This window comes from Lepisosteus oculatus, unplaced genomic scaffold (genome assembly GCF_040954835.1).
Source record: "Lepisosteus oculatus isolate fLepOcu1 unplaced genomic scaffold, fLepOcu1.hap2 HAP2_SCAFFOLD_40, whole genome shotgun sequence".
Classification (NCBI taxonomy): Eukaryota; Metazoa; Chordata; class Actinopteri; order Semionotiformes; family Lepisosteidae; genus Lepisosteus; species Lepisosteus oculatus.
In genome coordinates this window covers 2,799,627-2,821,814 of record NW_027167934.1, presented here as the reverse complement: position 1 = coordinate 2,821,814, position 22,188 = coordinate 2,799,627, and the positions used below count along the sequence as shown (strand labels likewise).

At 50.3% G+C, this 22,188-nt stretch overlaps 18 non-coding genes across 18 annotated transcripts; all 18 read left to right on the top strand.

Moving 5' to 3' along the window:
• Nucleotides 1-4,932: 4,932 nt before the first annotated feature.
• Nucleotides 4,933-5,005, top strand: trnav-cac (transfer RNA valine (anticodon CAC)). Its single transcript has one exon. It is a non-coding gene; the product is annotated as a tRNA-Val (tRNA).
• Nucleotides 5,006-6,564: 1,559 nt separating this feature from the next.
• trnat-agu (transfer RNA threonine (anticodon AGU)) lies at nt 6,565-6,638 on the top strand. Its single transcript has one exon. It is a non-coding gene; the product is annotated as a tRNA-Thr (tRNA).
• Nucleotides 6,639-8,014: 1,376 nt separating this feature from the next.
• Nucleotides 8,015-8,153, top strand: LOC138228293 (U4 spliceosomal RNA). The gene has a single exon (XR_011185374.1). It is a non-coding gene; the product is annotated as a U4 spliceosomal RNA (small nuclear RNA).
• A 6,775-nt stretch (nt 8,154-14,928) lies between these two features.
• Nucleotides 14,929-15,045, top strand: LOC138228386 (U5 spliceosomal RNA). Its single transcript, XR_011185466.1, has one exon. It is a non-coding gene; the product is annotated as a U5 spliceosomal RNA (small nuclear RNA).
• Nucleotides 15,046-15,436: 391 nt separating this feature from the next.
• On the top strand, nt 15,437-15,553 carry LOC138228312 (U5 spliceosomal RNA). The gene has a single exon (XR_011185392.1). It is a non-coding gene; the product is annotated as a U5 spliceosomal RNA (small nuclear RNA).
• A 391-nt stretch (nt 15,554-15,944) lies between these two features.
• LOC138228311 (U5 spliceosomal RNA) lies at nt 15,945-16,061 on the top strand. Its single transcript, XR_011185391.1, has one exon. It is a non-coding gene; the product is annotated as a U5 spliceosomal RNA (small nuclear RNA).
• Nucleotides 16,062-16,452: 391 nt separating this feature from the next.
• Nucleotides 16,453-16,569, top strand: LOC138228393 (U5 spliceosomal RNA). Its single transcript, XR_011185473.1, has one exon. It is a non-coding gene; the product is annotated as a U5 spliceosomal RNA (small nuclear RNA).
• A 390-nt stretch (nt 16,570-16,959) lies between these two features.
• On the top strand, nt 16,960-17,076 carry LOC138228385 (U5 spliceosomal RNA). Its single transcript, XR_011185465.1, has one exon. It is a non-coding gene; the product is annotated as a U5 spliceosomal RNA (small nuclear RNA).
• Nucleotides 17,077-17,467: 391 nt separating this feature from the next.
• Nucleotides 17,468-17,584, top strand: LOC138228297 (U5 spliceosomal RNA). The gene has a single exon (XR_011185377.1). It is a non-coding gene; the product is annotated as a U5 spliceosomal RNA (small nuclear RNA).
• A 391-nt stretch (nt 17,585-17,975) lies between these two features.
• Nucleotides 17,976-18,092, top strand: LOC138228382 (U5 spliceosomal RNA). The gene has a single exon (XR_011185462.1). It is a non-coding gene; the product is annotated as a U5 spliceosomal RNA (small nuclear RNA).
• A 391-nt stretch (nt 18,093-18,483) lies between these two features.
• Nucleotides 18,484-18,599, top strand: LOC138228420 (U5 spliceosomal RNA). Its single transcript, XR_011185499.1, has one exon. It is a non-coding gene; the product is annotated as a U5 spliceosomal RNA (small nuclear RNA).
• A 391-nt stretch (nt 18,600-18,990) lies between these two features.
• Nucleotides 18,991-19,107, top strand: LOC138228403 (U5 spliceosomal RNA). The gene has a single exon (XR_011185483.1). It is a non-coding gene; the product is annotated as a U5 spliceosomal RNA (small nuclear RNA).
• Nucleotides 19,108-19,498: 391 nt separating this feature from the next.
• LOC138228295 (U5 spliceosomal RNA) lies at nt 19,499-19,615 on the top strand. Its single transcript, XR_011185375.1, has one exon. It is a non-coding gene; the product is annotated as a U5 spliceosomal RNA (small nuclear RNA).
• A 391-nt stretch (nt 19,616-20,006) lies between these two features.
• Nucleotides 20,007-20,123, top strand: LOC138228359 (U5 spliceosomal RNA). The gene has a single exon (XR_011185439.1). It is a non-coding gene; the product is annotated as a U5 spliceosomal RNA (small nuclear RNA).
• Nucleotides 20,124-20,514: 391 nt separating this feature from the next.
• On the top strand, nt 20,515-20,631 carry LOC138228376 (U5 spliceosomal RNA). The gene has a single exon (XR_011185456.1). It is a non-coding gene; the product is annotated as a U5 spliceosomal RNA (small nuclear RNA).
• A 391-nt stretch (nt 20,632-21,022) lies between these two features.
• On the top strand, nt 21,023-21,139 carry LOC138228377 (U5 spliceosomal RNA). Its single transcript, XR_011185457.1, has one exon. It is a non-coding gene; the product is annotated as a U5 spliceosomal RNA (small nuclear RNA).
• Nucleotides 21,140-21,530: 391 nt separating this feature from the next.
• Nucleotides 21,531-21,647, top strand: LOC138228310 (U5 spliceosomal RNA). Its single transcript, XR_011185390.1, has one exon. It is a non-coding gene; the product is annotated as a U5 spliceosomal RNA (small nuclear RNA).
• A 391-nt stretch (nt 21,648-22,038) lies between these two features.
• Nucleotides 22,039-22,155, top strand: LOC138228322 (U5 spliceosomal RNA). Its single transcript, XR_011185402.1, has one exon. It is a non-coding gene; the product is annotated as a U5 spliceosomal RNA (small nuclear RNA).
• The last annotated feature ends 33 nt before the right edge of the window (nt 22,156-22,188 follow it).

The following is a 22,188-nucleotide window of genomic DNA, read 5'->3' as shown; positions in this document are numbered from 1 at the left end:
TTTCCTTTTTATGTAGAAGCCTGTCACCACCCCAAAAGAGGAAGAATCTAAACACGAAGCCTCTTTGTATACAAACTGGCTGAATGAAACTGATAATGAGGGGGATATGAGTAATTTGTGGTATAAATTTATAAATCATACTGTAAAGTTAAAGAAATTTAATGCATCTTGTTATATATGTGCTTTAATGCCTCATTCTACAGCCTCACCCATGCGACTTTTTATGAAATGTACTCTTTTATTAATATCACGTTAGAAGGCTTAGACGCTATCAAACAAGAATTAAGGGGAGTTAGATTAATGGTACTTCAGAACAGGTTCGTGCTGGACCTTCAAAATGCAGCATCTGGAGGAGTCTATGCTTTAGTAGGAGACTCCTGTTGTACATATATTCCAGCTAATGACGATGATTACGGAAATATTACGCTCGCTATTCAGCATTTGAAAGAACTAAAAGACAAGGTGAATAAAGAGAGAGGCATAAAAGATACACTGGCTTTTCTCTCCTGGTTAGAATCACTGTTTGGGCCAGGGGGAATGTTTTTCTTTTAAGTTACTAACACCGATTATAGGGGCTGTGATACTTGTCTTCCTGTTTTTATGTTGCTGTATGACATGTATTATTCCAATGCTTCGAAATATGGAAATATGGTACCTAGGGGGATAAACTGTTCATCCTTCCAGTCTGGAGAATTGGCAGCTGTCTGACGTCAGTAAGTGATCCTTAAAAAATTAATAGTTCCATGACAGTGTGCATCACCAGAAAATCAATTTCAATGCATTAAAACTCTTGTTATCCTTCTGATCATTGAAGTGTCATTGCCCCAGCACTGTATACTCTTACTTTTGACGCCTGTCTGAAGTTGGATCCATTTCTAAGAATGGTGACTCACATATCCTCATGCTCAACTTTGGCTCAACCACACAAACTATGAAGTTAATCATCTGCTTTTGCTCCAAGATTTGTGTTACTAGGCTCTCTCCTGGGGATCCTCGTGTTCAAACATTGCCCTTATTGTGGATGATCCATGACAGAATTCAGGGAATTCAGAATTCTGATACCTCAGCTCAGATTCTGACTGGGCAGACTGTCATTGCCTGGTGTGAATGTGTGCATATCTGTTTTTGTGCATGTTCTGTGGCCTGTTGTACAGTACATCACAAATGAAAGGGAAATGGAAAACTAAAATAAGACTCAAGTGTTTTATCTTTCATTAACAGTGTTTCATTAGTATCTATGCTAGATCCTGTCATCCACTGCTTACCACGACAGGCTCTAGCACGGGATAGCAGCTAATACATTTAACAATCTCACTGCACAATGTTGTATATTCAAGGGCTGATCTTCTGTACTTTTTCTTTCACTTTTCATTTCCTGGAAACTCAGTCCTGCCAGGAATAATCTGAGAACATAATCAATCTGAGTGAAATTCTAAGCAGAGGAAGATTGTTTTACAGAGTCAACAAGGTCTAATTCAAGGTCATCAGCACTAACAAGATTCTCTCTGGAGACAGGCGATAAGAAAATTGAAAGTGTGTATTGTTACACAACAGCAGAGACTATGAGTTATGCTATCATGAGAGTGGTGATGGATTTTTTTCATTGCTTAGTTTTGCAGGTTCTGTACATTTGAACATTCAAAGTGACTAAAGTAAAGGAGTTTTCCCTTTTTACCACATAATTCCCAAAGATCAACACTAATAGAAAGCCTAATTCCAGCCAAGATTCAATTACTGTCTCTCAGGCATCCCAGCAGTGGATTTCATGACTTCAGACAGCCATCTTTATCAGTGGAGAACTCAATGCTCTGAGGTTTACTGGCAGAGTCTCACACTGGGTAATATGTTGGTAAATAATGTCCTATGGAATTCTACTATTGATAAATTCTACTATGGAACTGCGATGTGTCCTGAAAAAATCTTCTATGATAGTGGTACAGTCCATCACACCCCACCTACAGCCTTTAAAAGAGAAAAAAAAAACTGACAACAACAAAGTAAGTCTGGTGTAATCAACTAGGTCTTGCAAACATACTTAACCTCTTCCAGCTACCAACATTACAAATGCTGTTTACACATTAGATGGTTATTTTTTGGCTTCTGATATTATGGTGGAAAAAGAGCCCTGGAATCTTTGTAGAAGGACAAAAGACGGAAAGAACAGGCAGTGTAACCATGGCGAAGAGAAGGGAAATATTGGAGAGAGCTTTTTTCATACACTTTTTATCATTGTTTTTCCAGCCCAACAATGATCAACAAATATGGGCAGGCGTCCTGTGCCAAATCCAATCTACCTTTCTTCCAAGCATACAGGAATGTCAGTGAATTAAATATTGACATATGAAAATACCCAAAAATATGCAATCACACATATGCAGTTTGAGCAAACATAAGACAATACCCAAGTACCACAAACTACCAGGCATCATAAGCAGTTCAGGTGGGGAGCTGTGTCAGCATGCGTAGGCTGCAAAGGAACAAGTAATAGGTCTATTCCATGCTTAAAAGAGAAGAAAGAAAACACAACATTTCAGCCGTGGAGCCCTCACACCTGAAGAAGGCTCCACGGCCGAAACGTTGTGTTTTCTTTCTTCTCTTTTCATCTAGTGTCATTAGCCAGTTCCTGTCAAAATAAAATAGAAAAGGATAACATTCTAGAGAGAGTTTGAAATACCAAGGTACAATTTAAACCATATTTCTTCCACTACAACCACAATATTTTGGAGAGATCGCTGAGCCTAACTGTTCTGGCATGTCCGTTAGCCTCCGTCCTGCTTCAGCAATGAATGCAACGGGGCACATTCTGAGGGAGATGCGGTCAATCAGGTTGCAGGAAAACCATGCTATGCTTTTTTTTGAGATCCTGAAAAGGACAGAGGGGCCATGTATATGTGTGCAGCTGGATATGTTATTGCAGGTGGCGTAGCAAATTCTGCTGAAGCCCCACTGCCTGGTGTGGACGGTAGCTGTGCATGTTGCAGCAGAATTGTGCATGTGAGATCAAGGGGGCATGTCATGTGTTTGAGCACTTCACTCCCTTCCGGAAGCACGTGATTCCCTGAGTCCAAAAAATTTGTAAGTTCTTTGGATGACCTGTGGACCGATCTTTCACGATGAAGAATTCCTTAAGAAGAATAGATCTCGGCCCACCATCCCAATGCCTCCATCTGAAAACAGCAACCTCCCACTGCCCTTAGTCTGCAAGGCAGTCCTTTCAAGTGCGATGATGACGCCGGGACCTTCGTTGCCTATTGTACGAGCTGAACTTTTGTGCTCATCAATTCAAGGCTCTTTCCATCAACTCATCTTGTCTTTTGACGCTTCATGTTTTGTACTCCTTTGACTATCGGCATATCGGGTGACTGCAAACACTGAAGTTCTTGCTTACGGAGTGTGGAACAGTGTTTTCAAGTGATCGCTGTTCTGTCATGTTGACGCCGAGTGAATCTTTCTTTGGCAACATGGGCAGGCTGACAGCAGCGCGAGCTAAAGTAATGGCAAATTTCTTGACTTATTTCTGAATGTGAATGTTCTTTAGAAAAGGGATGCGGCGTTGCTTCTCCCCCGTGTAAAGGTCACGCATTCCAGACGTGGTTATGAGCGAACAGTTGCCGCAAGTGTTTGAAAAGAGCAAGAGAGGAAGCAGCCCTGCCCCGTGTGAGGATCAAACTCAGGACCTTCAGACAATGAGACTGACGCGCTACCAACTACGCCAACGAGGCCAGCTGCAGTACACAGCTGGAAAGTTTGCCTCATATGGATTTCAGTCGCCCGTTCCCTAATCTTTAGACGCCCTCTGCTGGATGTTGCATTTGCCTTTTGATCTCACCGATACTTTTTTGGTCTGTTTCTGTTGCGAGTCCGTTTTTCAGATCTCACCTAGCACAAGTCTCTCTGGCTGAAGTGGCCTCTCTGCTTCAGCATCGTGCCCTCACTCAGCCATTAAAAACGTCACTCGGACTTCTGACATGCTGACATGAAATGTCAAGAGAGAGTGGCGGAGACGCTTAAGGCAGAGAGAAGATGAAGAGGGGGCGTGGCTGCAAAATGATTGACAGCTGCATGACGCTCTCCATGCAAGGCGTGACCACAGGCTAAAGGACACCTTTCGGCACATCAAGCTCTAAGCACACACCTGGAGGACGTGGGAAATGATCCCGTTATCTCTCGCATGCAAAGCGAGCGCTGTACCATGCAAGCTAACCCCCCTCGCTGGGGTTATGCCTCGGTGTCACCTAGTGCCGCTTGTTCCCCTCTTACCGGGTGCAGTTCACTGCCCTTCGTCTGCAAGGCAGTCGTGTAATTGCAGCTTTCTTGACTTATTGATGAAGGTCTGACTGGACGAGCGAATGACGCCTCTCCCCCGTCCTCAAGCTCGCTGACAGAATAAAATGGAAAGTGCTGCCGTGGCTCATTGGTTTAGGGGTATGAGTCTTGCTTAGGGTGTGGGAGGTCCTGGGTTCAACTCCTGGATGAGCCCTTGTGTGTTCTTTTTGTCCTCGTCCACAAGACTGGGAACTGCATGGGCGAATGTGAAGAAGATCCTTCTCGAACGTGCAAAACGTGCGAGAAGAGGGGGCGCTTGTTTCCAGCCAAAACTTCTCGCGTGTGAGACGAGCTGACCATCGCTGCAGGAGGTGGGAGGGTCACTCTGGTAGACAGAGCTGACCTTCGGCAATAGGATTTATACTCTCCAAGATGATATTTGCACTTTCTGGAGAGGCGATTTTCTCCACTTCAGTAGCCAGATTTCGTCGATTGCGTGGAGAGGGCTGTAGAATGTGGCAGCGCCTTTCCTGCTCCGTCCATGACAGGCGTGCTGGTCTCTGGAGAGAGAGCACGGTCCATCAGCGCACTCCAATAAAGGCACTGGAAGCAGCTGAATCGCAATGGCGAAGCTCAACGCTGGGCCGCTGGGCATATCTTACCACCGTTTCCGTAGTGTAGTGGTTATCACGTTTGCCTCACACGCGAAAGGTCCCCGGTTCGAAACCGGGCGGAAACAGACTGATTTTGTCGCCACGCACAAAAGGGGATTGGGGATTCGCCTAGCGCTGTGATCGAACAGACCCACTCACCCCTTAGTGTGGCGGGATCTGCACAGTGCATGTCGCAGCGCATCCTGCTTTCACTTCAATGCGCGTCCTGATGTACCCCGGTCTCCCGCGTGACAGGTGGGGACAGGTGACAGGTCCTATACTAACGAGGAAGACATCGCTCTCTCCGACCCCCGGCATTGTGTCCCGACCCACCGTGCTGGAAGCCGACGGGTGCTGTGATTCCTTTAAGGAGCAGAAATGACAACCGAGGAGCCGAGAGATCATTTCAGCATTTCGCGTCTGAACGGAAAACACAAACGACCAACTCGGAATGACTTGCCTTTGACGCTTTTCAAAGCGTTCTTTGTGCACGACGACTGCGCCGCCTAGCAGATACAAATGGGTTGTACAACTTTGAACTAGCAAATGGAAGAGGGCTAAGCCCCCTCTCTTTTAGCCCAGGTTCAATCTGTCTCCCAGAATCACCAGGGCGCACACACACACACCCGTGCCGTTGAAGTGCTCTGCTTCATTTCTAAGGGCAACTCAACATTCACTCCTACCCCGAGTGCAGAAAAGACAGTGTCTGCAGCAACAGCAGCTCAGGTCTCTGCACAGGAGCTAAGCTGCCCCCATCTCCTCTGCTCTGCGGCTCCTGCGGAGTGGAATCCTGCCTGGAGCTGTGTTTGCAGGCGGCGGCTCCCCGCGCCCTGTCTGTGCGTCGTGAAATTAATTAATAACGTTAATAAATTTATAAAGTTAATTTATAAATTTATAAAGTTAATAAAGTTATAAATTAGAAATTAATAACGATATAATTATATTCATGTACCGCAACACAAGAATAGTACACGCTGTACATTGTCTGTCGATAATGTTTCTGTAGTGCTTTTTCAGCACTCAGCTGGTGGTGCTGTGGGTTAGGTTCCTGACTTCCATATCACACGGTCTATGATTGAATCCCATTGAACTATGACTTTATTTTTTAACAAACATTTCTTTGAAAAAATGAAACGTTTCCCTTGGTCAGAGATTAAATAAAACCTCACTTTTTTTGAGCAGAAGGTTTACTGTGACCTGAGAAGGGCCGGCATCCAATCACGGTGGTACACACACACGCTCTCACCTATATGAGCTACACGGCTACCAAGATGATCTCAGGTGCGCCGAGCTGGTACGGAACATATTGAACTGATCGACGGCGAATTGTCTCTCAGACAGGCTTTTCACCTCTGAGCTCCCTGACTGACAGTGATCAGCTAGGTAGTGAAACAGTCAGCTGCTTCTAAGCCTTAAACAGCTGCATCTCGGCGCTTCCACGGAGAGATGATTTGAAAGCCGAACATCACCCGTTGGGAACACCTTACTATCACTAGTTTAAGAGACTCTTAAGGTCTTGCAGAGGTGCCTGTCTAATAGCATGCACTTTGCAAGCTATAGGTGTTTAGGCTGAGGCAGAATGCCTGTTAACAAAATGTTTTTCTAAAGGTGTGTCCAAGTGGCTGCAAAAGGACAACACTCCTGGGGCGCCGTGGCTTAGTTGGTTAAAGCGCCTGTCTAGTAAACAGGAGATCCTGGGTCCGAATCCCAGCGGTGCCTTCTTTGTTCTGTCTTCTCGAACAGTACTGGTCATTATGGACAACCGCCTACGGCTAGACTTAATTAAATGCAAGTATTCATTTCCTGTCTTTAACGCGACTTGTTTTTCTTAAAATGGATGCAACTTGCAAAACATGAAATACAAACCTTGCTAATCAGCGCTAGCGGCTGGCAAAAAAAAAAGAAGTCAGCAATGTTTTTTTTCTTTAACCTTAACCCTGCTAATGGAGAAGAGTTAATCGACCGAGTCTATGCAGCTTAAACGGTGCGCATGTCGGGTCCTTAGCTGAAAGGGTGGTAAATCACGCTCACCCCAGTCCTTAATCTTTTAAAGAGGATACAAAATTGAACCTAGTCGCCACATCACATACATCCTATTCAACGATAAAAAGGTAACATCTATCCTCGTCCAGAGTAAATCTCACGTTGAGGGCATATTTTTTTCCACTTTACCATGAGTCGGGCTCGGCTGCACAGAGGAGAGAGCAGAGCAATGAGGTCACGGGGACAGGGGAGTCACATGCTGGCGGTTTGAATACGCGGAAGATCACTGAGGGATCCACAGTATGTGGACCCTCCGTGCGCCATCAGTCCGCACTCCGGACTCTGAATCCTGCCATCCGAGTTAAGATCTCGGCGGAACCTGAGGCGCAGTTCCTTCTTAAAACGTAATCTGGTGAGCATTTCTAGAATCGTACTTGTATAGATGCAGCCTTTAATGTGTTGCTAGGTTAAAATTGATGACTTCTTGAACTTCAGTAGGCAACTGCCCTCTTGATTTCGGATTTAATTTCTTTATTACAGGGGCGCTTTTATGAAGACAGAGTCATGTTCAGGTACTTTGCTTGATGGAGGAAGCTCATTTCGGACTCTGTGATCTGCTCACCTGGAAAGGTCTACTGTACTACTACAAGAGAGAAGTAGAGTCTGGAAGAAGGGACAATTTTATGATGCTTTGGAAGGTAATGCTTTTTTTTCTTTGAAATCGAAATGAATCAGAATATCAGTGCAAAAGACAAACTCTTGGTTTGGTTTAAAGAGATATGGTTTTAAAACAGACAAAATGTAGAAAACAGGTGTTTCTCACTTTTGGAAAAGAATGGACCGGGGGTAATATTTTACTAGTTGCAGGGCTGAGATCACTGGGTTACAGTCCTGTAGTGTCACACCAGGGACAGTGGCGCAATGCATAATGCATCTGACTACGGATTAGGAGATTGTAGGTTCGACTCCTACCTGGCTCGGGTCGTTTTAAAACACATCGGGCTATTCCCCAAGTAGCCTGTGCTACTTACTGCATTGTAATCGTACCCAGTAAGAGATTTCCTTCATATAAATGAACTGCACCTGACAGCTTTAGAATAACACCTGGGCTCAGTACGGTGCTGAGAGCTCAGCGTTGCTGTTCTAATTAGCACGCACGATTGTTGCTAGTTGAAAACTTTTCCCAATACCCCGCTTCCGCTGGTTTGCAATACAATCGGCGAAAGCAATTTTTGACAGTCTCGTCAGAGACTGAGCAAGGTGTTTAAAGACAGATTTTGTCATGGTGACATCATGGTAGAAAGAAACGAGCTTGTTACGTCTCAACAGAAACGCTCTTTATCTCTTTCAGCGTTATGCAGAGAACAGCGTCTGTCGAGATCACTTTTGAGTCAGCGCGAAACGCCGTGTGCTGTCAGTTTGATTTCATATTGCTCGTAGCGGCGCCCGGCTTTTGTCTGTCAAACGTTAGGTTGCGCTTCTTCATGCTGCATCGTCGGCATGAGTGGAGCTTTTTAAACGTCTGTACTTACTGCGCCCCATAAGAAATCGTTTGTCCCCGTTCAAAAGAGATTGTGCGATGTCCTGCAGCGTTTGCAAAGCAAACCTTTGACAGTTTGAAAAGAGGAATTTATTGTGCTTCCTGTGCGTGCAGTAGTTACAAAGTTGAAGGTCTTTACACGATCTGCTGCAGTTTTCAGTGGGCGAGCTTTGTCAGATGGCTTGGAAAAACGCACTGTGTTTCGGCTCGGGAAACATCATGGGCAGTGTCCTGCATGTTTTCTGTGTATAGCTGTCTTTTAACACATACAGAATTCATTAGAAATCATTGATTTCTCCAATTAACAAGGGTCCCTTTTGAACCTGCGAGAAGCATTCCTTCAATGTAACAGATTTACTCCGGGGAAAGGCAGCATGACATTGAGAGTAGCTCAAGCTTTCAGCACCCGTATCGGACTGCGTGTATGCAGACACCGCTCAGAATCCCCTGTAAGATTCTCCTTCAATTCCGTTTTGCAGTGCTTTAGCTCTTTCAAAAGGCTTCGCTTTGCTAGTCATAATCCAAGGCTCATGACAGCATTTGAAACCAATTGCCACTGCGTTGGCCAGGAATCGAACCCAGGTCAACTGCTTGGAAGGCAGCTATGCTCAACACTATACCACCAATGCACGCCCACAGGTGCCCTGCAGGACACCACCAGAGAATGCTCACGATTTCGGAAGCTGTCTCCGGGACGTGCTGATTCCACACATCCTGAATAAATCATGATATTGTTAGTTGCTGTAGCTAGACGTTCAAATGAGTTTCATGGCCAGATGGACTGTTTCCTCCAGCGATTTCGATTTTTAAGAACTTTTATTTCCTTTTCACAATAAAATACAGGGCATCACAAATGCTTTACATTAATATACATACTTAAAACAGTATATATGATCACATCTTATTACATTTTGACACGGTACGAGTTACATAGCAACAATTTCTTTTTTCTGAAGCAAATCACATTCTTTACTTAAACATGATAGTGTTTTTCACAGTTTCTTGAGATATTGACCTATGCCCTCTATTTCCCACAGATTTTCTGCTTCCTCCCTCCCTTCTCTCCACAGATCTCTGAGGTAATAGTTCTCTCGGGTGATGAACAGGGCCAGGCTACCTGCAGCCTTGACTGGGATCTTGATGCCTTTGAACAGCCCCATGTTCCTCACTCTCCACAGGGCGTCTTTCCCACTGTTCACCACGGCCCAGATCCTGTCAAACTTCCTCCTGACGTGTTTGACAGGATCTGGGCCGTGTCAAAGAGATGCCGTATATGACGAAAGCAGCGGTCAGGGTAAATTGGGGCGAGAGAGCCTGCAACCAATCTTCAAACTGTGCCCAGAAGGCCTTAGCAAAAAAGCAAGACCACAGGAGATGGGTCACAGTCTCCTCCTCGCTGCAGCCCACCCTAACGCAGCGAGGGCTGGGTGTGAGGACCATACGGTACAAGGAAGTTCGTACCGGTAAGCACTGGTGGACGACACTCCAGGCTAAATCTCTGTGAATGTTGCACAGAAACTTAGAGGATGTGTGTTTCCACACCTTCCTTGTTTGGGCTGATGTTAAAATGCCCACAGGGGTCTGCCTATTGTTCTGGGGTGCAAAGAAATCTTCCAGTTTTTGGACGCTGACATCTCGGAGGGGAATATGGCCAATTGTGTGAGATCTTAGAAAACTTTTAACTGTCCCATAAATTGCAGGGCATGTGTCAGAGAGTGGGACATCCAGCTTGGGTCTGACACCCCACACTCTGAACACCTCCCTACCTACCCAGAGCCTGGAAAAATAAGTCCAGGTACGCGCTGCAGGTGCTGTTGCAAAGCCTCTCAGCACAGAGGCCAGGAAAATGCACAGCAGCTTCGTAGCAATATCTGGGACAGACTTCCCCCCTGAGGGTAGCGGCCTGTACATTATTTCCCTTCTGAGTCTTTCCTGCTTCCCACCCCATAGAAATTGAAACATCAATCTCCTCAGCACCGCCGCAACACGGTGTGGGATTGGGAAGGTAGAAGCCAGAAAATTCAAGACAGGCAAGAGCTTGGCTTTGATGACCAGCACCTTCCCTGTCATGGTGAGGTCTCGGTTCTTCCATTGCATCAGTTTTTTGTTTAAGATTGGCAATTTGTTCTGCCAATTTACTGTTCCCATCTCTTCTCCAAAATACACCCCCAGGACCTTAATTCTCTTCTCTTGCAGCCTGAGATCATGTCCTTCTTTTGGCTCCCTCCAGTTCTGATAAAAAATCTCGCTCTTTGATTTGTTAATTTTTGCAGAGGAAGCCAAAGAGAACCGATCACAGCACTGCAGAGCTCTACTAATTGAGGCATTGTCAGAGAGGAGCAGGGTGACGTCATCCATGTATAGAGATGTCTTTACCTCTCCTCCCCCACTTCCAGGTACTGGTATCCCATTAATGGCCTGATCCTGGCGCAAGGCACAGGCTAAGGGCTCCATAGCCAAAACGAATAACAAGGGGGATAATGGCCAGCCCTGCCTCACAACAGACTTCAAAGGGGCGTGATCTATTGCCATTAACCATTACTCTGCTGTTGCTACCTGTGTACAGCAGGTTAATCCACTTTCTCATGATGGGGCCAAACTTCATGTGCTCAAGTACCGAAGTTAAGTACTGCCGGTTTAGGCGGTCAAAGGCCTTTTCTAGGTCTACACCTGAAATGCACAGAGGGAGGGAGCGATCCTCTGAGTACAGACAGACATCCCTCAACAAGGCCAGGTTGTCGCTCATCAGGCATCCTGCTATCCCACAAGTCTGTTCTTTCCCTACCAGTGAGGCCACTACATTTTGTAGGCGCAGGAAAAGGGCTTTGGACAGGATCTTAGTGTCCACGCCTAACAGGCTGAGGGGTCTCCAGTTCTTTATGTCATTCTTTGCTCCTTTCTTAAACAAGAGAGAGATAGTGCCTTCTCTTAAGGAGTCAGGCAGCAATTCTGTCTTATAGCTTTCCTCGAATAGGAGCAGCAGCGGATCCTGAAGCAGATCCCAAAAGGTGCAATAAAATTCTTTAGGGAGCCCGTCAGCACCCGGAGTTTTCCCCTTCTGTAAGCTCTCCATAGCCTGTCTCAGCTCTTCTACTGTCAAATCCCTCTCAAGTACTTCCCTATCTTCTTCACTCAAAACGTTTTCTAGCTTTGAGGTAAAAAAATGAATTTCTTCATCCTTTACCTCTGTAGAGCTGTACAGTCTTGAGTAGAAGGCCTCGGTGCAGGAGAGGATTGCACTCGGCTCTGTTCTCTCTCGTCCCTCCTCATCAACTACACTTTCCATGACAGACTTGGAGCCTTCCACTTTCCTGAAAAAGAGGCGAGAACACTTCTCATTTTCTTCCAAGAACTGCACTCGACTACTTTCTTCGGCTATGCTCCGGATGTCCTTTTTTAAAAGGGTGATATCCTCGAGCACATCGAAGCCACTGTGCATCATCGTGTAGAGACGCTGCAGCTGCCTCTGTTTCCTGGCTAGCACTCCTCTCCGTCTGGCAGCAGCCTTCCTTCCCTCAGCCATGAAAAAGGCCTTTGTCCTCACCTTCACCTCCTCCCACCACTCTCCTACTGACCCGTACAGACACTGCAAGGACAGCCACTGTGATAGTTTCTCCTTGTAGCAGGATACTACCCCCTCGTTCTCTAGCAGCTTTGTGTTGAGTTTCCAGATGCCTGGGCCAAAGCCCTGGAGTTCCACTCTACGACCTAAAGCCTGATGATCTGAGAAGAAGACAGGCTGAAGAGTGACCCCAACAACTTTCACTCTCTCTGAGACAAAGCAATAGTCAATTCTGGAGCTGCTATTCCTCCCTGACCATGTATATCCTGCTGTTGTGGGATATATACATCTATATGTGTCTGAGAGTTTAAAGTCTTGAACTAAGTTTTGCAGGGCCAGTGACCTGGAATCCAATTTTATCAGAGAGCTAGACTGCCTGTCTGTGTGCTCTAAGATACAATTAAAATCCCCTCCCACTATCACGTCTGTGCTACATAACAATAGGTGAGAGAGTGCCTTGAGTAGCTCCACCCTTCCTCCCACGTCAGTAGGGCAATACACATTGAATATCCGCAGGTTAATGGTCCCCCATTCCACATCCACACACAGCAACCTGCCATCTATGACCCTCTGAATACTTTTCAATTTGAATGCCCATCCTTTGAAAAGAATGGCCACGCCAGAGGCTCTGTTGTTATTGTCCCCTGACCAAACAGAAAGCCCTTTATCCCACCTTTCTTCAAAGCTTTTATACCTCTCTTGATAGGCTAAAGCACACTCCTGCAACATCAACACATCTCCCTCTCTCTGCTGGAGGTAATCAAAGACAGACTGGCATTTAACTCTGTCATTGATACCTCTGGTGTTAAGAGATATTATGTTTAGAGCCATATTACATAAGAAAGTGGAACCAGTCTTTACAAAACACATTTCTCTTCTGTCTCACCTGGTCCCTTCTTCTTTTTCTTTTTCTTCTTACCAATTTCCTGCCAGCCATCCTCTGAATGAGCCTTCATCAGGGTGGCAGCAGTAAAAGCATTCACGGAGTCCATTTCAAGGAAGGGGGTAGAGGGAGGGGTGGAGGGGTTCCAGCTGTTCCCATCGCCATGCTCTCCTTCCTCCTCGCTCGGGGAGAAAACAGAGTCATTTTTCCTTTTCCTCAAGTCCAGCTCCTGGGAGCACTGAGGGGAAAGGGGTGCAGCCGATGCACCAGTCTCCTCTTCCCCCTCACCAACCATTTGCTGCAGATCCTCTGTGATGGACTGGATGGAGGAGAGGAGGGCATCTGTAGCACTTGCAGAGTCTGAGAAAAGCAGCTCCGCTGAATCCTGGGTATCCTCGCTGGACCCGCTCCACCGGGGGGCCCCACACTGGCCCTCGTTCTGAGGAGCAGGAGTGGGGGAGGGGTCCTCGCTGTTCTCGGGGGTTTTCAAACCCTCGTGCTTGTCTGGTGCAGTCTGTTGTGGGGGCGTAGTGGATTTCTCTTCCACCGGCCCCGGAACCACAGCAGGGCAGATCCTGGCTGGAGGCTGAGACTTTATCAAACAAGGGTTCTTTGTTTGACTTGTTGTTTGCTTTGGCTTTTCGGGCCGGTTTGGCTGAAACAAGCACTGCCTCATCCTTTCTCATTTTGAGTTTATTGGCGTAGGCATGAGGGCAGTTTATAAAAACGTGTCCTTCCAAGCCAAGTAAATTGCACTTTGGCAGCATTGAACAGTCAGAGGCTAAATGTCCCTGTTTGCCACAGGTCTTGCAGCATTTCACAGTGCAGGGCGATGCCAGGTGTCCCACAGCGCCGACACACCTTTGGTTGTCCCACATAAAAAACATAGCCATTGCAGGCGCCCAGCCAGATTGTAGAGGGCAGGTGCCTTAAGCCTCCATTTACATTGTCCGGTAGCAAGCGAACCTCGAATTTCCTTGCTCCTGCTTTTATACCGTCAACATATCTAACCTCAGTTCCATGGTGGACGGTGCAGTACTGGTTAAGCCAGGTGTGAATGTCCTCCGTCTTTTTTGAAGGTACAGGCATTGAGCATTGGTGGTTCAGTGTTAGAATTCTCGCCTGCCACGCGGGAGGCTTGGTTTTGATTCCCAGCCAATGCAGTGGCTTTTGCAACTCGCAACTGAAAACCCACTGAAGCTAAGCGGGTGTGAGCTAGGTCAGTACCCGGATGAGGGTGAGCTACAGGGAAAAACAAAGCTTCCAGCTGGAAGCGGTGTTAATGGTGCCGGCGGGGGGGCGCTCACCCTGAGGTCTGTGCGGGTCCCAATGCCCCAGTATAGTGACGGAGATGCTGTGTTGTAAGAGGGCGCTGTCTTTTGGATGAGATGTAAAACCGAGGTCACAGCGCTCTGTGGTCATTAAAAATGACCACCAAAACCTTTGACAAAAGCTCTTGGTAATTGATGGTCTTCAAAAATGCTTCTCCTTTAGGTACATTTTAAATCAGCTGAAAAATGCTGTGAAATGGGGGGCATTTCAGGCCAGTGTAGGATTTTGGTTACAAGAACCATGAAAGTGCACAAGAAAGCCCGTACACTGAATTACACGGCTTTCTATTCAAAAGAGGACAAAAGAAATTCCCTGAGTTCGATTTTTTGCAGCACTGAGAGGGGCACTGTTGCGAGGCCAGTTAGCTCAGTTGGTTAGAGCGTGGTGCTAATAACGCCAAGGTTGTTGGGTCCGGCCGTCTGATTGGCGTTCTTTTCTTTGGGGGGCGGGAAGTGTCCGGCCGCAGGGGATCTTGGGACCTTGCCTGCATAGCGGCTTCCCAGAGTGCGTCGTTTCCGGCACAGTGTGGCCGGGTGTTTTCCGAGTTATCGCACGGATTGGTCACGCTCGCAAGCCGTGAGCCGCAGGCGATGAGCCCGGAGCTGAACGGGCCCCACTGGCTAGTTTGTAAGGCCAGGTGCATTGCCAACCACGACCGGCAGCGCAGAGGCTTTGAAGGCGGCCTGGGCTCCTGTAGCTGTGCAGCCACGCACTCTGGTTTCTTTTCATGTTGTACAAATCTTTCGCCTTTTACTAAAGATTTCCGTGGAGAGGAGCATGAAGGAGTTCCATGCAATTTTTGTGCTTCCCTGCCTTCGGGTGGGGCGCAGCCTGGCTGGTCAAAGAGAGAAAACAAAAACGCTCGCAATCGGTCTTGTTATGGCGATTGTGGCAGTCTGCTCCGCGAGTCCACGGTCTCCGGCCGTCTGATTGGCGCTCTTTTCTTTGGGGGGCGGGAAGTGTCCGGCCGCAGGGGATCTTGGGACCTCGCTTTGCATAGCGGCTTCCCAGAGTGCGTCATTTCCGGCACAGTGTGGCTGGGTGTTTTCCGAGTTATCGCACGGATTGGGCACGCTCGCAAGCCGTGAGCCGCAGGCGATGAGCCCGGAGCTGAACGGGCCCCACTGGCTCGTTTGTAAGGCCAGGTGTATTGCCAACCACGACCGGCAGGGCAGAGGCCTTGAAGGCGGCCTGGGCTCCTGCAGCTGTGCAGCCACGCACTCTGGTTTCTCTTCATCTCGTACAAATCTTTCGCCTTTTACTAAAGATTTCCGTGGAGAGGAGCATGAATGAGTTCCATGCAATTTTTGTGCTTCCCTGCCTTCGGGTGGGGCGCAGCCTGGCTGGTCAAAGAGAGAAAACAAAAACGCTCGCAATCGGTCTTGTTATGGCGATTGTGGCAGTCTGCTCCGCGAGTCCTCGGTCTCCGGCCGTCTGATTGGCGCTCTTTTCTTTGGGGGTTGGGAAGTGTCCGGCTGCAGGGGATCTTGGGACCTCGCTTTGCATAGCGGCTTCCCAGAGTGCGTCGTTTCCGGCACAGTGTGGCCGGGTGTTTTCCGAGTTATCGCACGGATTGTTCACGCTCGCAAGCCGTGAGCCGCAGGCGATGAGCCCGGAGCTGAACGGGCCCCACTGGCTAGTTTGTAAGGCCAGGTGCATTGCCAACCACGACCGGCAGCGCAGAGGCGTTGAAGGCGGCCTGGGCTCCTGCAGCTGTGCAGCCACGCACTCTGGTTTCTCTTCATCTCGTACAAATCTTTCGCCTTTTACTAAAGATTTCCGTGGAGAGGAGCATGAATGAGTTCCATGCAATTTTTGTGCTTCCCTGCCTTCGGGTGGGGCGCAGCCTGGCTGGTCAAAGAGAGAAAACAAAAACGCTCGCAATCGGTCTTGTTATGGCGATTGTGGCAGTCTGCTCCGCGAGTCCTCGGTCTCCGGCCGTCTGATTGGCGCTCTTTTCTTTGGGGGTTGGGAAGTGTCCGGCTGCAGGGGATCTTCGGACCTCGCTTTGCATAGCGGCTTCCCAGAGTGCGTCGTTTCCGGCACAGTGTGGCCGGGTGTTTTCCGAGTTATCGCACGGATTGTTCACGCTCGCAAGCCGTGAGCCGCAGGCGATGAGCCCGGAGCTGAACGGGCCCCACTGGCTAGTTTGTAAGGCCAGGTGCATTGCCAACCACGACCGGCAGTGCAGAGGCGTTGAAGGCGGCCTGGGCTCCTGCAGCTGTGCAGCCACGCACTCTGGTTTCTCTTCATCTCGTACAAATCTTTCGCCTTTTACTAAAGATTTCCGTGGAGAAGAGCATGAATGAGTTCCATGCATTTTTTGTGCTTCCCTGCCTTCGGGTGGGGCGCAGCCTGGCTGGTCAAAGAGAGAAAACAAAAACGCTCGCAATCGGTCTTGTTATGGCGATTGTGGCAGTCTGCTCCGCGAGTCCACGGTCTCCGGCGTCTGATTGGCGCTCTTTTCTTTGGGGGGCGGGAAGTGTCCGGCCGCAGGGGATCTTGGGACCTCGCTTTGCATAGCGGCTTCCCAGAGTGCGTCGTTTCCGGCACAGTGTGGCCGGGTGTTTTCCGAGTTATCGCACGGATTGGGCACGCTCGCAAGCCGTGAGCCGCAGGCGATGAGCCCGGAGCTGAACGGGCCCCACTGGCTCGTTTGTAAGGCCAGGTGTATTGCCAACCACGACCGGCAGGACAGAGGCATTGAAGGCGGCCTGGGCTCCTGTAGCTGTGCAGCCACGCACTCTGGTTTCTTTTCATGTTGTACAAATCTTTCGCCTTTTACTAAAGATTTCCGTGGAGAGGAGCATGAAGGAGTTCCATGCAATTTTTGTGCTTCCCTGCCTTCGGGTGGGGCGCAGCCTGGCTGGTCAAAGAGAGAAAACAAAAACGCCCGCAATCGGTCTTGTTATGGCGATTGTGGCAGTCTGCTCCGCGAGTCCACGGTCTCCGGCCGTCTGATTGGCGCTCTTTTCTTTGGGGGGCGGGAAGTGTCCGGCCGCAGGGGATCTTGGGACCTCGCTTTGCATAGCGGCTTCCCAGAGTGCGTCGTTTCCGGCACAGTGTGGCCGGGTGTTTTCCGAGTTATCGCACGGATTGGTCACGCTCGCAAGCCGTGAGCCGCAGGCGATGAGCCCGGAGCTGAACGGGCCCCACTGGCTAGTTTGTAAGGCCAGGTGCATTGCCAACCACGACCGGCAGCGCAGAGGCTTTGAAGGCGGCCTGGGCTCCTGCAGCTGTGCAGCCACACACTCTGGTTTCTCTTCATCTCGTACAAATCTTTCGCCTTTTACTAAAGATTTCCGTGGAGAGGAGCATGAATGAGTTCCATGCAATTTTTGTGCTTCCCTGCCTTCGGGTGGGGCGCAGCCTGGCTGGTCAAAGAGAGAAAACAAAAACGCTCGCAATCGGTCTTGTTATGGCGATTGTGGCAGTCTGCTCCGCGAGTCCTCGGTCTCCGGCCGTCTGATTGGCGCTCTTTTCTTTGGGGGTTGGGAAGTGTCCGGCTGCAGGGGATCTTGGGACCTCGCTTTGCATAGCGGCTTCCCAGAGTGCGTCGTTTCCGGCACAGTGTGGCCGGGTGTTTTCCGAGTTATCGCACGGATTCGGCACGCTCGCAAGCCGTGAGCCGCAGGCGATGAGCCCGGAGCTGAACGGGCCCCACTGGCTCGTTTGTAAGGCCAGGTGAATTGCCAACCACGACCGGCAGCGCAGAGGCTTTGAAGGCGGCCTGGGCTCCTGCAGCTGTGCAGCCACGCACTCTGGTTTCTCTTCATCTCGTACAAATCTTTCGCCTTTTACTAAAGATTTCCGTGGAGAGGGGCATGAATGCGTTCCATGCAATTTTTGTGCTTCCCTGCCTTCGGGTGGGGCGCAGCCTGGCTGGTCAAAGAGAGAAAACAAAAACGCCCGCAATCGGTCTTGTTATGGCGATTGTGGCAGTCTGCTCCGCGAGTCCACGGTCTCCGGCCGTCTGATTGGCGCTCTTTTCTTTGGGGGGCGGGAAGTGTCCGGCCGCAGGGGATCTTGGGACCTCCCTTTGCATAGCGGCTTCCCAGAGTGCGTCATTTCCGGCACAGTGTGGCCGGGTGTTTTCCGAGTTATCGCACGGATTCGGCACGCTCGCAAGCCGTGAGCCGCAGGCGATGAGCCCGGAGCTGAACGGGCCCCACTGGCTCGTTTGTAAGGCCAGGTGTATTGCCAACCACGACCGGCAGGGCAGAGGCTTTGAAGGTGGCCTGGACTCCTGCAGCTGTGCAGCCACGCACTCTGGTTTCTCTTCATCTCGTACAAATCTTTCGCCTTTACTAAAGATTTCCGTGGAGAGGAGCATGAATGCGTTCCATGCAATTTTTGTGCTTCCCTGCCTTCGGGTGGGGCGCAGCCTGGCTGGTCAAAGAGAGAAAACAAAAACGCTCGCAATCGGTCTTGTTATGGCGATTGTGGCAGTCTGCTCCGCGAGTCCACGGTCTCCGGCCGTCTGATTGGCGCTCTTTTCTTTGGGGGGTGGGAAGTGTCCGGCCGCAGGGGATCTTGGGACCTCCCTTTGCATAGCGGCTTCCCAGAGTGCGTCATTTCCGGCACAGTGTGGCCGGGTGTTTTCCGAGTTATCGCACGGATTCGGCACGCTCGCAAGCCGTGAGCCGCAGGCGATGAGCCCGGAGCTGAACGGGCCCCACTGGCTCGTTTGTAAGGCCAGGTGTATTGCCAACCACGACCGGCAGGGCAGAGGCTTTGAAGGTGGCCTGGACTCCTGCAGCTGTGCAGCCACGCACTCTGGTTTCTCTTCCTCTCGTACAAATCTTTCGCCTTTTACTAAAGATTTCCGTGGAGAGGAGCATGAATGCGTTCCATGCAATTTTTGTGCTTCCCTGCCTTCGGGTGGGGCGCAGCCTGGCTGGTCAAAGAGAGAAAACAAAAACGCTCGCAATCGGTCTTGTTATGGCGATTGTGGCAGTCTGCTCCGCGAGTCCACGGTCTCTGGCCGTCTGATTGGCGCTCTTTTCTTTGGGGGGCGGGAAGTGTCCGGCCGCAGGGGATCTTGGGACCTCGCTTTGCATAGCGGCTTCCCAGAGTGCGTCGTTTCCGGCACAGTGTGGCCGGGTGTTTTCCGAGTTATCGCACGGATTGGTCACGCTCGCAAGCCGTGAGCCGCAGGCGATGAGCCCGGAGCTGAACGGGCCCCACTGGCTAGTTTGTAAGGCCAGGTGCATTGCCAACCACGACCGGCAGCGCAGAGGCTTTGAAGGCGGCCTGGGCTCCTGCAGCTTTGCAGCCACGCACTCTGGTTTCTCTTCATCTCGTACAAATCTTTCGCCTTTTACTAAAGATTTCCGTGGAGAGGAGCATGAATGAGTTCCATGCAATTTTTGTGCTTCCCTGCCTTTTGGTGGGGCGCAGCCTGGCTGGTCAAAGAGAGAAAACAAAAACGCTCGCAATCGGTCTTGTTATGGCGATTGTGGCAGTCTGCTCCGCGAGTCCACGGTCTCCGGCCGTCTGATTGGCGCTCTTTTCTTTGGGGGTTGGGAAGTGTCCGGCCGCAGGGGATCTTGGGACCTCGCTTTGCATAGCGGCTTCCCAGAGTGCGTCGTTTCCGGCACAGTGTGGCCGGGTGTTTTCCGAGTTATCGCACGGATTGGTCACGCTCGCAAGCCGTGAGCCGCAGGCGATGAGCCCGGAGCTGAACGGGCCCCACTGGCTAGTTTGTAAGGCCAGGTGCATTGCCAACCACGACCGGCAGCGCAGAGGCTTTGAAGGCGGCCTGGGCTCCTGCAGCTGTGCAGCCACGCACTCTGGTTTCTCTTCATCTCGTACAAATCTTTCGCCTTTTATTAAAGATTTCCGTGGAGAGGAGCATGAATGAGTTCCATGCAATTTTTGTGCTTCCCTGCCTTTTGGTGGGGCGCAGCCTGGCTGGTCAAAGAGAGAAAACAAAAACGCTCGCAATCGGTCTTGTTATGGCGATTGTGGCAGTCTGCTCCGCGAGTCCTCGGTCTCCGGCCGTCTGATTGGCGCTCTTTTCTTTGGGGGTTGGGAAGTGTCCGGCCGCAGGGGATCTTGGGACCTCGCTTTGCATAGCGGCTTCCCAGAGTGCGTCGTTTCCGGCACAGTGTGGCCGGGTGTTTTCCGAGTTATCGCACGGATTGGTCACGCTCGCAAGCCGTGAGCCGCAGGCGATGAGCCCGGAGCTGAACGGGCCCCACTGGCTAGTTTGTAAGGCCAGGTGCATTGCCAACCACGACCGGCAGCGCAGAGGCTTTGAAGGCGGCCTGGGCTCCTGCAGCTGTGCAGCCACGCACTCTGGTTTCTCTTCATCTCGTACAAATCTTTCGCCTTTTACTAAAGATTTCCGTGGAGAGGAGCATGAATGCGTTCCATGCAATTTTTGTGCTTCCCTGCCTTCGGGTGGAGCGCAGGCTGGCTGGTCAAAGAGAGAAAACAGAAACGCCCGCAATCGGTCTTGTTATGGCGATTGTGGCAGTCTGCTCCGCGAGTCCACGGTCTCCGGCCGTCTGATTGGCGCTCTTTTCTTTGGAGGGCGGGAAGTGTCCGGCCGCAGGGGATCTTGGGACCTCGCTTTGCATAGCGGCTTCCCAGAGTGCGTCGTTTCCGGCACAGTGTGACCGGGTGTTTTCCGAGTTATCGCACGGATTCGGCACGCTCGCAAGCCGTGAGCCGCAGGCGATGAGCCCGGAGCTGAACGGGCCCCACTGGCTCGTTTGTAAGGCCAGGTGTATTGCCAACCACGACCGGCAGGGCAGAGGCTTTGAAGGTGGCCTGGGCTCCTGCAGCTGTGCAGCCACGCACTCTGGTTTCTCTTCATCTCGTACTAATCTTTCGCCTTTTACTAAAGATTTCCGTGGAGAGAAGCATGAACGAGTTCCATGCAATTTTTGTGCTTCCCTGCCTTCGGGTGGGGCGCAGCCTGGCTGGTCAAAGAGAGAAAACAAAAACGCTCGCAATCGGTCTTGTTATGGCGATTGTGGCAGTCTGCTCCAAGAGTCCACGGTCTCCGGCCGTCTGATTGGCGCTCTTTTCTTTGGGGGGCGGGAAGTGTCCGGCCGCAGGGGATCTTGGGACCTCGCTTTGCATAGCGGCTTCCCAGAGTGCGTCATTTCCGGCACAGTGTGGCTGGGTGTTTTCCGAGTTATCGCACGGATTGGACACGCTAGCAAGCCGTGAGCCGCAGGCGATGAGCCCGGAGCTGAACGGGCCCCACTGGCTCGTTTGTAAGGCCAGGTGTATTGCCAACCACGACCGGCAGGGCAGAGGCCTTGAAGGCGGCCTGGGCTCCTGCAGCTGTGCAGCCACGCACTCTGGTTTCTCTTCATCTCGTACAAATCTTTCGCCTTTTACTAAAGATTTCCGTGGAGAGGAGCATGAATGAGTTCCATGCAATTTTTGTGCTTCCCTGCCTTCGGGTGGGGCGCAGCCTGGCTGGTCAAAGAGAGAAAACAAAAACGCTCGCAATCGGTCTTGTTATGGCGATTGTGGCAGTCTGCTCCGCGAGTCCTCGGTCTCCGGCCGTCTGATTGGCGCTCTTTTCTTTGGGGGTTGGGAAGTGTCCGGCTGCAGGGGATCTTGGGACCTCGCTTTGCATAGCGGCTTCCCAGAGTGCGTCGTTTCCGGCACAGTGTGGCCGGGTGTTTTCCGAGTTATCGCACGGATTGGTCACGCTCGCAAGCCGTGAGCCGCAGGCGATGAGCCCGGAGCTGAACGGGCCCCACTGGCTAGTTTGTAAGGCCAGGTGCATTGCCAACCACGACCGGCAGCGCAGAGGCTTTGAAGGCGGCCTGGGCTCCTGCAGCTTTGCAGCCACGCACTCTGGTTTCTCTTCATCTCGTACAAATCTTTCGCCTTTTACTAAAGATTTCCGTGGAGAGGAGCATGAATGAGTTCCATGCAATTTTTGTGCTTCCCTGCCTTCGGGTGGGGTGCAGCCTGGCTGGTCAAAGAGAGAAAACAAAAA